Genomic DNA, 11,743 nt, shown 5'->3' with positions numbered 1-11,743 from the left:
GCCCCCTTCCTGGAACATCTGGAAGCCCCAGACCTGCCCACAGGGGTTGCAGGCTGCTGTGTTCCTGACAGACAGGAAGGGACTGGAGAATCTCAGCAGGGGGAGAGTAATCCTTTCACCCCAGTTGCCAAACAGCTCCCCACCAAGCCCTGCTTTTTCCTCTCCCTTCCATCCCTGACAGTTCTGGCCTTCCCAAATTACTTTTGATCTTCTGATTCCTCTAGGGTTGAAGTGTTAACAGAAAGGAGTCCTGATCCACACCTCAAGAGAGGGTCCTTAGATCTCATGCAAGAAAGAATTTAGGGCGAGTCCACAGAGTAAAGTGAAAGTAAGTTTATTAGAGAAATAAGGAAACGAAAGAATGGCTACGCCACAGGCAGAGCAGTGCCATGGGCTGCTGGACAAAGGATACTTAGCTGTTTCTTGCTTATATGCTAAGCAAGGGGTGGCTTGTTCATGAGTTTTCTGGGAAGGAGGCAGGCACTTCCCAGAACTGAGGATCCCTTCCCCTTTTAAACCATATAGGGTAACTTCCTGATGTTGCCATGGCATTTGTAAACCATCAGGGTGCTGGTGGGAGTGTCTCTTAGCATGCTAATGTATTATAATTAGCGTATGATGAGCAGTGAAGACAACCAGAGGTCATTTTCACGGCCATCTTGGTTTCGTGGGTTTCCACTGGCTTCTTTGCCACAACCTGTTTTATCACCAAGGTCTTCGTGGCCTGTACCTTGTGCTGAGCTCCTATCTCATCCTGTGACTTAGAAGGCCTAACCTCCTGGGAATGCAGCCTAGTAGCTCTCAGCCTTATTTTACCCAGTCCTTGTTTTGGATGGAGTCGATCTGGCTCAAACGCTCTGACAGAAACAGACCACGTACCCCGCAGGCACTCCAGTTTTGGAGGATGGTATTTTTTTAATAACACCCCAACTCCTCACCTGTTCCTTATCCTTCCTCTGCTGCCAACTTCTAACTGTAGTGCTTACTCATGCTTGTCTGTGAGTTGTGTATATAAATGGAAAATTGTGGAGATGAGCCCTCCCCATGCTACTGGTTCTTCTCCCTTTTTTCCTGGTCACGGCCACTCATGGAAGCAGGACCAGTAGGGACCTTCAGTTTAGGGGTGGTGGGGGAAAGCAGAAAACAAAGTGGTGGGGCGAGGGGAAGAAAGAAATTTTGGAAATAAAGATAAAATTACCCAAGTGAAACAAGTTGTTAAATGCAAATTTTCTTACGTACTCAGTTTTAGCTAAGTCCAAGACCAACAGATTCCAAATCACCTGTTGAGACCGTGCGAGAGAAAGTGAGGCTGACTTTCCATCCCCTTTCATCACCTACCTGAAGCACATATGAAAGAAGATAAGGAGATGTATTGAGGAAGGCTGGTCATGAAAATTTCTTAAAGAGAGTTACCAATGTATTCTTTGCTGCTTATCTCCGCCTGGGAAAGTAAAGGGATTGCCCGCTCTACCCCAGAAGTGAAGTGAGTTGACTTTTAGAGAAATACTCAAAGATATCGCCATATATCTCCCTAAAATTCTGAGGGGCAGTGTGATTGACACCCAACTGGACCTGTTAAAGTCAAAAGTGGGAGTGAGGCTGTCTGGAGTTGCCCCTAACTATAGAACAAAGAGAAAGGGCTGCAGTGAAGGCTTGCTGCCTCTCACTGATAGTTGGACAAAGGTTTATACTTCCTGAAGGTTGCATGTGGAAAGGAACAGAAATTGAGTCATCCTGAAAAGGACCCCCAGAAAGACAAGATGTCCCCAGTTGTCTATTAAGACAATTGTCTAATTGAGACTATTTTTAATACCTGAAAATCACCCAAGTTCCTTTCATGGGTAGAGAAAAAATTCAAAATAATATGGGTTGACAGGCTATGGTATTAAAAAATACATTAAATAACTTCTTTTCATGATTTCCACCTTAAAAGTCCAATTGTTTTTCAGCAAACTAGTTACCTTTGTAGTTTCATCATTCTTTAGCATCTCCGTAGTGGATCTGTTGGCACCTTTTGTTGTCAGTCCCTGGAATCTCTCCTGAAACATTGAGACAATCAGAAAAGTCACAACGAACAGCCTTTGATAGAAAGGAAAATATTTAATAGGTAGGCTGGATGACAACATCAAGACACTCTCACAAAATGTAGGATAAAAAGACACAGGGATTATAAAATTAGGAGGGAGCAGGCAAGAGAGATTTAGATCAGCCCCGAAGGTTTAACATTTGGCTATTAAGAATTAAGGGAGAAATAAGAGAAAATGAATGGGAGGAATTTTTTTTTTTTTAAAGGGCATTTCCTGAGAACTGAAGAATATAAAGTTTCAGACTAGAAGGGCAAAATGTCTAGGTACAGTTACTGGAAAAAATTTTTAAAAGATTCACATCAAGCAGCACTACTACAATATTTCAAAAGAACAGATCCAAAAAAGGAGAGGGAAAGTTATAATCATAGCAGTTGGAATCAGAAAAACATCAGACTTTTTAATAGCTACATTAGAAGAGAGAAAAACAAAAAAGCAATATTTTTATAATTCTGACAGAAAATGACTAGCGACCTAGAATTCTATACCTGCCAAAACTTTTAAGTTTGAGCATGGAATAGAGACATCTTTAGATAGGTAAGGTCTCAGAATGTTTCTCTCCACTATACTCTTTACTAATCTGACCCTTGAGGTTTGGCTTTAACCAGATTAGGCAGTTAACTCTGAAACAGAAAGGATTCATGAAACTAAGTGTCCAACACAAATCAGAAATGTAAAGCAATGTTGAGATGATGAGAAAAGGTAAAGTCTCACATGACAGATGTACGATGGCTCTAGAAAGAAACAAGTTCAGATTGGATACAAACAATGTAATGTAATTGGTACATTATCTGGTCTATTTGATTATTGGAAAGTAATACTAATAACGAGGCATATGAAAGAAAATTAAGAGTAGGTGTATAACTAAGCAAGTTTAAAAAGAGAAGCAACACTCACCTTGCAGAAAAATAAGAATTTGTATGAGAAATAAAACAGAGTACACTAGTTGGCTTTGCAGTGAATAATACACAGTACTTATAAACACTATTTAACAAAAACCTTATCAAGAATTATAAATAGTTCTAAAGTATTATTAGCAATATATATCTTTAAATGAAGTAAGCAGGAGGATGGTATAAGAGAGCTAATTCCTCTTGTCCCATAAAGAATATCAATATGCAGTATAAAATTGGTATATTAAGAAATAGCAATACAAGATATTTGGCAATCTAGAGATCAGAATAAACGGATGAGAGATTTAAGTAGTTACCTCTAGGCTGGGTGCAGTGGCTCAAGCCTGTAATACCAACACTTTGGAAGACTGAGGTGGGCGGATCACATCAGGTCAGGAGTTCAAGACTAGGCTGGCCAACATGGAAAACCCCATCTTTACTAAAAATACAAAAATTAGCTGAGCACGGTGGTGCACACCTACAATCCCAGCTACTAGAGAGGCTGAGGCAGAAGAATCGCTTGAACCCGGGAGGCTGAGTTTGCAGTGAGCCAAGATCATGCCACTGCACTCCAGCCTGGGCAACAGAGCAAGACTCTGTCTCAAAAAAAAAAAGTAAAAACAAATAAGTGAAATAGGGGGAGGTTCCAAGATGGTCGAATAGGAACAGCTCCAGTCTACAGCTCCTAGCATGAGTGACGCAGAAGATGGGCTATTTCTGCATTTCCAACTGAGGTACCAGGTTCATCTCACTAGAGCTTGTCAGACAGTGGGTGCAGCCCACAGAGCATGAGCTGAAGCAGGGCAGGGCATCGCCTCACCCAGGCAGTGCAAGGGGTCGGGGACTTCCCTTTCCTAGCCAAGGAAAGTCATGACAGACGGTACCTGGAAAATCAGGACACTCTCACTCTAATACTGAGCTTTTCCAATGGTCTTAGCAAATGGCACAACAGGAGATTATATCCCACGCCTGGCTCAGAGGGTCCCACACCCACGGAGCCTTGCTCACTGCTAGCACAGCAGTCTGGGATCCAATTGCAAGGTGGTAGCGAGACAAAGCGGGGGATGTCCACCATTGCTGAGGCTTGAGTAGGTAAACAGAGTGGCCGGAAGCTTGAACTGGATGGAGCCCAATGCTGCTCAAGGAGGCCTGCCTGCCTCTGTAGACTCCACTTCTGGGGGCAGGGCATAGCTAAACAAAAGGCAGCAGAAACTTCTATAGACTTAAACATCCCTGTCTGACAGCTTTGAAGAGAGTAGTAGTTCTCCCAATATGGAGTTTCACATCTGAGAATGGACAGACTGCCTCCTCAAGTTGGTCCCTGACCCCCGAGGAGCCTAAATGGGAGGCACCTCCCAGTAGGGGCTGACTGATACCTCATACGGTTGGGTGCTCCTCTGAGATGAAACTTCCAGGGGAAGGATCAGGCAACAACATTTACTGTACTGCAGCCTCTGCTGGTGATACCTGGGCAAACAGGATCTGGAGTGGACCTCCAGCAAACTTCAGCAGACCTGCAGCTGAGGGTCCTGACTGTTAGAAGGAAAAGTAACAGAAAGGACATCCACACCAAAACCCCATCTGTACATCACCATCATCAAAGACCAAAGGTAGATAAAACGACAAAGATGGGGAGAAACCAGAGCAGAAAAGCTGAAAATTGTAAAAATAAGAGCGCCTCTCCCCCTCCAAAGGAACACAGCTCCTCGTCAGCAATGAAACAAAACTGGACAGAGAATGACTTTGATGAGTTGAGAGAAGAAGGCTTCAGATGATCGGTAATAACAAACTTCTCCGAACTAAAGGAGGATGTTCGGACCCATCACAAAGAAGCTAAAAACCTTGAAAAAAGATTAGACGAATGGCTAACTAGAATAAACAGCATAGGGAAGACCTTGAATGACCCGATAGAGCTGAAAACCATGGCACAAGAACTACATGATGCATACACAAGCTTCAGTAGCCAATTCGATCAAGTGGAAGAAAGGATATCAGTGACTGAAGATCAAATGAATGAAATGAAGCAAGAAGAGAAGTTTAGAGAAAAAAGAGTAAAAGGAAATGAACAAAGCCTCCAAGAAGTATACGACTATGTGAAAAGACCAAATCTGCATCTGACTGGTACACCTGAAAGTGATGGGGAGAATGGAATCAGGTTGGAAAACACTCTTCGGGATATTATCCAGGAGAACTTCCCCAACCTAGCAAGGCAAGCCAACATTCAAATTCAGGAAATACGGAGAATGCCACAAAGACACTCCTCGAGAAGAGACACTCCAAGACACATAATTGTCAGATTCACCAAAGTTGAAATGAGGGAAAAAAATGTTAAGGGCAGCCAGAGAGAAAGGTTGGGTTACTCAGAAAGGGAAGCCCATCAGACTAACAGCAGATCTCTCAACAGAAACTCTACAAGCGAAAAGAGAGTGGGGACCAATATTTAACATTCTTAAAGAAAAGAATTTTCAACCCAGAATTTCATATCCAGCCAAAGTAAGCTTCATAACTGAAGGAGAAATAAAATCCTTTACAGACAAGCATATGCTGAGAGATTTTGTCACCACCAGGCCTGCCTTACAAGACGTCCTGAAGGAAGCACTAAATATGAAAAGGAACAACTGGTACTAGCCACTGCAAAAACATGCCAAAGTGTAAAGACCATCAATGCTAGGAAGAAACTGCATCAACTAACGAACAAAATAACCAGTTAATATCATAATGGCAGGATCAAGTTCACACATAACAATATTAACCTTAAATGTAAATGGACTAAATGCTCCAATTAAAAGACACAGACTGGCAAACTGGATAAAGAGTCAAGACCCATCAGTCTGCTGTATTCAGGAGACCCATCTCACATGCAGAGACATACATAGGCTCAAAATAAAGGGATGGAGGAAGATCTACCAAGCAAATGGAGAATAAAAAAAAAAAGCAGGGGTTGCAATCCTAGTCTCTGATAAAACAGACTTTAAACCATCAAAGATCAAAAGAGACAAAGAAGGCCATTACATAATGGTAAAGGGATCAATTCAACAGGAAGAGCTAACTATCCTAACTATATATGCACCCAATACAGGAGCACCTAGATTCATAAAGCAAGTCCTTAGAGACTTACAAAGAGACTTAGACTCCCATACAATAATAATGGGAGACTTCAACACCCCACTGTCAACATTAGACAGATCAACGAGACAGAAAGTTAACAAGGATATCCAGGAATTGAACTCATCTCTGCAGCAAGCAGACCTAATAGACATCCACAGAACTCTCCACCCCAAATCAACAGAATATACATTCTTCTCAGCACCACATTGCACTTATTCCAAAATTGACCATATAATTGGAAGTAAAGCACTCTTCAGCAAATGTAAAAGAACAGAAATTATAACAAACTGTCTCTCAGACCATAGTACAATCAAACTAGAATTCAAGATTAAGAAACTCACTCAAAACTGTTCAACTACATAGAAACTGAACAACCTGCTCCTGAAATGACAACTGGGTACATAATGAAATGAAGGTAGAAATGAAGATGTTCTTTGAAACCAATGAGAACAAAGACACAACATACCAGAATCTCTGGGACACAGTTAAAGCAGTGTGTAGAGGGAAATATATAGCCCTAAATGCCTACAAGAGAAAGCAGGAAAATCTAAAATTGACACCCTAATATCACAGTTAAAAGAACTAGAAAAGCAAGAGCAAACACATTCAAAAGCTAGCAGAAGGCAAGAAATAACTAAGATCAGAGTAGAACTGAAGGAGAGACACACAAAAAACCCTTCAAAAAATCAATCCAGGAGCTGGTTTTTGGAAAAGATCAACAAAATCGATAGACCTCTAGCAAGACTAATAAAGAAGAAAAGAGAGAAGAATCAAATAGATGCAATAAAAATTGATAAAGGGGATATCACCACTGATCCCACAGAAATACAAACTACCATTAGAGAATACGATAACCATCTCTATGGAAATAAACTAGAAAATCTAGAAGAAATGGATAAATTCCTGGACACATACACTCTTCCAAGACTAAACCAGGAAGAAGTTGAATTCCCTGAATAGACCAATAACAGGCTCTGAAATTGAGGCAATAATTAATAGCCTACCACCCAAAAGAAGTCCAGGACCAGATGGATTCACAGCCAAATTCTACCAGAAGTATGAAGAGGAGCTGGTACCATTCCTTTTGAAACTATTCCAATCAATAGAAAAAGAGGGAATCCTCCCTAACTCATTTTATGAGGTCAACATCATCCTGATACCAAAGCCTAGCAGAGACACAACAAAAAAAGAGAATTTTAGACCAATATCCCTGATAAACATCGATGCAAAAATCCTCAATAAAATATTGGCAAACCGAATCCAGCAGCACATCAAAAAGCTTATCCACCATGATCAAGTGGGCTTCATCCCTGGGATGCAAGGCTGGTTCAACATACACAAATCAATAAACGTAATCCAGCATATAAACAGAACCAAAGACAAAAACCACATGATTATCTCAATAGATGCAGAAAAGACCTTTGACAAAATTCAACAGCCCTTCGTGCTAAAAACTCCCAATAAATTCGGTATTGATGGAACATATCTCAAAATAATAAGAGCTATTTATGACAAACCCACAGCCAATATCATACTGAATGGGCAAAAACTGGAAGCATTCCCTTTGAAAACTGGCACAAGACAGGGATATCCTCTCTCACCACTCCTATTCAACATAGCGTTGGAAGTTCTGGCCAGGGCAATCAGGCAACAGAAAGAAATAAAGGGTATTCAATTAGGAAAAGAGGAAGTCAAATTGTCCCTGTTTGCAGATGACATGATGTATATTTAGTAAAACCCCATCATCTCAGCCCAAAATCTCCTTAAGCTGATAAGCAACTTCAGCAAATTCTCAGGATACAAAATCGATGTGCAAAAATCACAAGCATTCTTATACACCAATAACAGACAAACAGAGAGACAAATAATGAGTGAACTCCCATTCACAACTGCTGCAAAGAGAAAAAATTACCTAGGAATCCAACTTAAAAGGGATGTGAAGGACCTCTTCGAGGAGAACTAAAAACCCCTGCTCAGTGAAATAAAAGAGGACACAAACAAATGGAATAACATTCTATGCTCATGGATAGGAAGAATCAATATCATGAAAATGGCCATACTGCCCAAGATAATTTATAGATTCAATGCCATCCCCATCAAGTTACCAATGACTTTCTTCACAGAATTGGAAGAAACTACTTTAAAGTTCATATGGAACCAAAAAAAGAGCCCACATTGCCACGACAATCCTAAGCCAAAAGAACAAAGCAGGAGGCATCACGCTGCCTGACTTCAAACTATACTACAAGGCTACAGTAACCAAAACAGCATGGTACTGGTACCAAAACAGAGATATAGACCAATGGAACAGAACAGAGCCCTCAGAAATAATACCACACATCTACAGCCATCTGATCTTTGACAAACCTGAGAGAAACAAGAAATGGGGAAAGGATTCCCTATTTAATAAATGGTGCTGGGAAAATTGGCTCGCCATAAGTAGAAAGCTGAAACTGGATCCTTTCCTTATTCCTTATACGAAAATTAATTCAAGATGGATTAGAGACTTAAATGTTAGACCTAAAACCATAAAAACCCTAGAAGAAAACCTAGATAATTCCATTCAGGACATAGGCATGGGCAAGGACTTCATGTCTAAAACACCAAAAGCAACAGCAACAAAAGTCAAAATGGACAAATGGGATCTAATTAAACTCAAGAGCTTCTGCACAGCAAAAGAAACTACCATCAGAGTGAACAGGCAACCTACAGAATGGGAGAAAATTTTTGCAATCTACTCATCTGACAAAGGGCTAATATCCAGAACCTATAAAGAACTCAATCAAATTTACAAGAAAAAAACAAACAACCCCATCAAAAAGTGGGCAAAGGATATGAATGGACACTTCTCAAAAGAAGACATTCATATAGCCAAGAGACACATGAAAAACTGCTCATTGTCACTGGCCATTAAAGAAATGCAAATCAAAACCACAATGAGATACCATCTCACACCAGTTAGAATGGTGATAATTAAAAAGTCAGGAAACAACAGGTGTTGGAGAGGATGTGGAGAAATAGGAACACTTTTACACTGTTGGTGGGACTGTAAACTAGTTCAACCATTGTGGAAGACAGTGTGGCAATTCCTCAAGGATCTAGAACTAGAAATACCATTTGACCCAGCCATCCCACTACTGGGTATATACCCAAAGGATTATAAGTCATGCTGCTATAAAGACACATGCACACGTACATTTGTTGCGGCACTGTTCGCAATAGCAAAGACTTGGAACCTACCCAAATGCCCATCAATGGTAGACTGGATTAAGAAAATGTGGCACGTATACACCATGGAATACTATGCAGTCATAAAAAAGGATGAGTTCGTGTCCTTTGTACAGACATGGAATAAGCTGGAAACCATCATTCTGAGCAAACTATCACAAGGACAGAAAACCAAACACCGCATGTTCTCTCTCATAGGTGGGAACTGAACAATGAGAACACTTGGACACAGGATGGGGAACATCACACACTGGGGCCTGTCATGGGGTGGGGGGAGTGGGGAGGGATAGCATTAGGAGATACACCTAATGTAAATGACGAGTTAATGGGTGCAGCACACCAACATGGCACATGTAAACATTTGTAACAAACCTGCACATTGTGCACATGTACCCTAGAACTTAAAGTGTAATTTAAAAATAATAATAATAAATCATTAATGTAAAAAATAAATAAATAAATAAGTGGTTGCCTCCAAACAGTGGAACGGGAAGGGAAAAAATGAGAGTTCAGGGTGCAGGGAATTTTCTTAAATTGTTAAATTTCTTTTGGCACCATTTTAATTGTGTATGTATATTACTTTGACAAAGAAATTGAAAAGAAATATTTATCGTGGCTGATTCAATTCAAGCTACCATGTGTTGGTCATCTTCTTTTTTCAGATCAGTGTGAGTTGTGGAGAATGAGGAGATAAGAAACAACTTGGCTTCCTGTTGGGGTTACTTAGGGAAGGGGAGAGACAGGGGTTAGAGGAGTCAAGAGCATAGGCTCTGGTGTTAGGCGGGGGTGTGAATTCCAGCCCCCACCCATGCTGGCTGGCTGACCCTGGGCAACTTCTCTCTGCCTCTGTTTCCTCAGCTATAATATGGGGATGGTAATAGCACAAGCATACTGTATATGTTTGGTGGGGAGGCTTAACTGAGTGAATGGATATTCAGTGAGTGCTTTGGTGTGTAGCACATACCAAATGTTCAATAAGCAGCAGTTATCATTGTATTTTAGATAATGACACACACATCATGAACTTGTAAGTACAGGGCTAGAAGGCCATCCTAAGTGCCTAGAAGCAGAGCCCACGGATTTTTGAAAATTACTTCTTGGATAAAAATAATTGTCAGTTACAGGGCACTGATTATGAACTGAAAAGCTTTGTAGAAGCAATCCACTGTGTGACAGACCTCTGAAGCCCGGCATGTTGGCGTGTATTTTCTTGGCTTCTGTCTCCTGCCTTGTGCATATCAGGCCAGGTTTGGCACCTCATTACCTTCTCTTGGCTTCCCCAGTTCCATTGTGCAGTCACCTCTTAAGTTTTCTGCCCTAGGGTAACTGCTAACAGCATTTACCCCATCTTCTGGCTGTCAACAGAAAGGCCACTGTGAGTTCACTTCCTGAGAGGGGCCCTGCTGGAGACCAAATAACCCAACCAATTGCCAGAATTTCACATTTACTTTCTGCAAGAGCAGACAGGGAAACTCTGTTTCTGCCTCTGACAACCTCATCTATTATGATCTCTGCTATATTCTCCTCTTGTACGGATATTTTGTCACCTATGTGACCAGGGAACAGTCCACAGGAAAACACAGGAGAACATGTAGAGCATTTAAATGCGGAAATATTTTAGTAGTGTAGCCACACGTAAACTTTCAAAGTCTCATTAATAAACGTTCATTTATTTGAGTATTATTCAGCCTCTAAAACAAAGGTTTTTAAAACATACATAACAAGTGTTAAAGTTCTTCTAGAATTTTCCTAGTAGGTTTTTTTAGTTTTCACCAGAAGACACCCCCACTAGGGAGGGAAAAAAAATATTCAAAACATACTATGATCTTAAGAGGAAAAAAGGAAATAAAATTATGTATTCCATATGATCTTATCTATGTAAGAAGAGAAAGATAAAGACAACTGGAAGAATATAAACCAAAATGCTAAGAGAGGTCGTTCTGGGTTGAGATTTAGCAGTTTTTCTTTCTTACACCTTTTCTTTTATATGTATAGTCTATTATGAGAATGACATATATGTTTTAAAAATAATAGCCTCAAGATAAATAACACAATTAGACTTAATTCCACAAATAACTTCAGTATTTACTACTTTCTAATATAATTTTAGGTGCTTTTAGAGTTCAAGGTACTTGGTAATAAAATGTATTTTATTCATTTAGTATTTGTTTAATGGCTTCTTATTATTGTCATTATTCCTTAGTAGATTTTAAACCTCTTGTGGGCAAAAATCAAATGTTAGACTTCTCTGTAATACAGCTGCCTGGCCCGGTTCTTCTTTGATATTAAATGCTTATAAGTATTTCAGCTTTGGAGCGGGACAAGGAGGGATGGTCCTTCCGGTCTGCCCAACAACATATGATACTTGAAACAAATTTTCAACAATGACATTTGGACATTTATGGCCACCTCTGTCATTAGCTGGAATTC

At 40.4% G+C, this 11,743-nt stretch overlaps 1 non-coding gene across 1 annotated transcript; it reads left to right on the top strand.

Moving 5' to 3' along the window:
• The first annotated feature begins 11,035 nt into the window (after window positions 1-11,035).
• LOC111539555 lies at window positions 11,036-11,100 on the top strand. The gene has a single exon (XR_002730717.1). It is a non-coding gene; the product is annotated as a U7 small nuclear RNA (small nuclear RNA).
• Window positions 11,101-11,743: the final 643 nt, after the last annotated feature.

This window comes from Piliocolobus tephrosceles, chromosome 2, assembly GCF_002776525.5.
Source record: "Piliocolobus tephrosceles isolate RC106 chromosome 2, ASM277652v3, whole genome shotgun sequence".
NCBI lineage: Eukaryota > Metazoa > Chordata > Mammalia > Primates > Cercopithecidae > Piliocolobus > Piliocolobus tephrosceles.
This window is presented reverse-complemented; position numbering and strand designations above follow the sequence as displayed.